Source organism: Octodon degus, unplaced genomic scaffold, assembly GCF_000260255.1.
Source record: "Octodon degus isolate 3935 unplaced genomic scaffold, OctDeg1.0 scaffold00021, whole genome shotgun sequence".
Classification (NCBI taxonomy): Eukaryota; Metazoa; Chordata; class Mammalia; order Rodentia; family Octodontidae; genus Octodon; species Octodon degus.
In genome coordinates, this window is record NW_004524597.1 from 6,797,791 (window position 1) to 6,800,965 (window position 3,175).

The 3,175-nt window shown below is 44.9% G+C and overlaps 1 long non-coding RNA gene across 2 annotated transcripts in view; it reads left to right on the forward strand.

Moving 5' to 3' along the window:
• Window positions 1-3,175, forward strand: part of LOC111815763 — a 13,012-nt gene that overhangs the window by 1,063 nt on the left and 8,774 nt on the right. For both annotated transcript variants that reach the window (XR_002820404.1, XR_002820405.1), the window contains exon 2: window positions 675-808. This is a non-coding gene — a long non-coding RNA (uncharacterized LOC111815763). The remainder of the gene's footprint in view (window positions 1-674; window positions 809-3,175) is intronic.

Here is a 3,175-nt window from a genome sequence, read left to right on the forward strand (position 1 = left end):
CATGAGGATGAGTCACGGCCATTGCTTGACCAATTTGTTCTCTGTGAAAGCCTGAGAGAATGTTTTTTCTCTCCATGTGATTCTCTTTAGGCACACTATACATCATCAGTCACTTTCCTCTGTGGCTCCATATTCTCCTTGATCAGAAAATTTGGAGCACAACTGAGTTACCTGATGTTACAGTACAGGTTCTCCTATGTCCTGAATCTTCACTGACCTTGAAAGGCTAGGGGCAAAATGTTGGCTGACCTTGCAGCCCTTCCTTTTCTCCAATTTTGATCTGCTAACTTAGGTTGTTAACCTTCCAGAAGAGAAGCTTATTATTAACCTGCAATATATGCAGTTTGGTTTACCCTATCTGTCTAAATATCAAACATCTCAGATATATTTCTTGTGGTGCAAGAATTGATGGCTATTATGTCAGAAAGAAGCAGGAAGAGGTTGGTCAGGTTTTCCTTAATGGTAGATCAGCTCCTGGCATGCACAGGCCCTAGATTTGAAACCCAGTGAAGATGAAAAAGAAGAGATGGTTGGGGTTGGAAGTCACTGGAATATTAGGAAGGAAGGCCAGATAGGAATTGACCTGGGAGATCTTTATACCTAGGCATTTGACCTGTTTTCAAGTCTTTCTTTCTTTCTTTCTTTTTTCTTTTTCTTTTTCTTTTTTTTTTCAGAACTGGGGGTGAACTCAGGCCCTTATGCTTGCCAGGCAAGTGCTGTCTTCCTGGGTTTGTTTGAAATAGGGTCTTGCTATGTTGCCCAGACTATCCTTGAACTCTGGGGCTCAAAGTTCTCCCAAATTGGGCCGGTAAGTTGCTGGGACTACAGGCATGTGCTTTTGACCCCAGCCTCTTTCCTGGTCCTCCCACCCCTCTTTTGTCTTTTTTGAGACAGGGTCTCACTATGCAGCTCAGGCTGGCCTTGAGCTCACTTTGTAGCCCAGGGTGAACTTGAACTCACAATGATTCTCCTGCCTCAGACTCCTGGTGTGCACCACCACACCCAGCCTTCCCTCCCCATTTTCCTTCCCCTCTTCCTTTTTCTTCTTGACAGAATCTCACTAAGCCACCAAGTTCCCAGGCTGTTCTTGAACTTGTGATCCTCCTACCTGAGCCTCCTGGAGTGCTGGGATGACAGGCATGTGCCACCATTCCCTGGCCAGTGTTTTTTTTTTTTTTTTTAACAACTGCTGCTCTAGAAATGAGAACCACAGAGCATGCTTCCTACTTCTTGAGAGAAGTTTTGTTTTGTTTTGTTGCAGAACTGGGGATTGAACTCAGCTCCTTGCGCTTGCCAGGGAAGCGCTTATTCTACTGAGCCTTCTCCCTGGCCTTTTGAGAGTGCCAGGAACAGGAAAAACTCAGACACTGAGGGTAGTTGGGAAAGATGATGGATGCTTCTCTTTATGGTTGGCTTCAGCTCATAGCCAGACTCAAGGAGCCGAACACCTCTCTTTCTCTTTCCTTAGCTCTGGTCTCCTTCCTTTTTACAGGAAGCCTTTGAAGAAAGTATTAAAGAAAGGCTACTGTGGCTTCCCTTCTGGAGGTGGAGTCCCAGGTGAGGGAAGGGTCCTTTTTTCTGATATTCTACTTTAAAAAGCAGTTGCATCATTCCCTGCCCTCCCTTTGCTGTGGTTTTCCTCAGAGTGCTGCCCTGCCGGCATCGTGCTCCATGTGCATTTATATTGCTTATCTGTGTATGCTGATCTGTTCTGTGTACCTCAGGCCACACTTAAAACCACCCACCCACCTGTCATGGTGGCATACACCTGTGGTGTCACGCCTCAGGGAGGCTAAAGCAGGAAGATTTCAAGTTCAAGCCCACACCGGGCAACTTAGTGGCTTAGGGAGACAGTGTCTCCAAATTAAAAAATGGCTGGGATGTACCTCAGTGCAAAGGCTCTGTATTCAATCCCCAGTATTACCATTTTTTTTTCTCTTTTACGTGTTTGTTTATTTTATATTTTCCCACCTAGGTCTGTCTTGGTTATTTTTTAATACATTTTAGATATACATAGTGATAGCACTCATGATAAGGAGTTTGTACCTGGACATGGAATGTGTTGCTTCTTTTTTCCCATTGCCCTCCCCTCTCTTCAGCCCCTCTTCCCCTCTTTATATATAAAAGCTCTGTTTCTACTTTTCCTCCTATTCTTTTTTTTTTTTTTTTTCCCTTGGCTCTTCTTTCCTTCCCCACCCCTTGTTCCTTTTCATTTGAACATTTTCTTCCAATTTCCTCAGAAAAGTTTGTCAACCTAAATAAGAGAGGGCTGGCCAGATAGCGCAGCAGATTAAAGCTCCCGCAAGCACCTGCTTAGGCAGAGCGCAGGCAGCAGCTGGGGTTCGAGCTCTGGTGTGCTGTGCTGGCCCCGCCCCCAGGGCAGGCTGAGAAGGTGATTGAGACTGGGCATAGTGGCATGCACCTGTAATTCCAGCGCTTGGGAGGCTCAAAACAAGAGGATCACTACGAGTCTGATGTACGTTGTGAGACCCTGTAGACTGTGACCTAAATACATTTTTTTTAAAAAGAAAAAGAATACACTAAATAAGAGAAACTCTATAAAGGAATTTATTTGAGAATGAATGGGAGATTTATAAATCCAGGCTACATGTGCCAGAGCAGACCATAGTGGCCACTGGCACACTGGGGAGGCAAAGCAGAGGGGAGGGTTTGAAAGGCAAAATGAAGAGTACTACACTGTTGCTATTTGTTTGTTTGACAGGGGGGCAGGACTGGGAATTGAACTCAGGACCTTGCACTTGCCAGGCAGGTGCTTGTGCAACTAAGCTATGTCCCCAGCCCCTACACTGCTTTGAAACAATAAACTTTGGTGTCAGTCCAGGCTGAGTAGGCAGTTGGAGGGAAGATGTCTGGAGAAGGCAGCCACTGTGCAGGGTTGTGGTTTCTTGTGCAGGCTTGTGGCTTGGTAGAGTCTGGCAATACTCCCTATGAGGCAAGCAGAGTGAGAGCCTCCCTTTAAGGCCTCCTGACTGCATTTTATTAGAATTTGTGACTGCACATGAGTGGGTGCATTTTGGGTTTGTTTTTGTGTTGTTTTTTTTTTTTTTTTTTTTTTCCTCAGTGGGTGCATTTTGAATCTAACAGTTTTCACAAAGCATTTTGAATCTGCATTCAAAATTAGAAGTTTTCACCTAAAATATCTAGGCATCTGGTT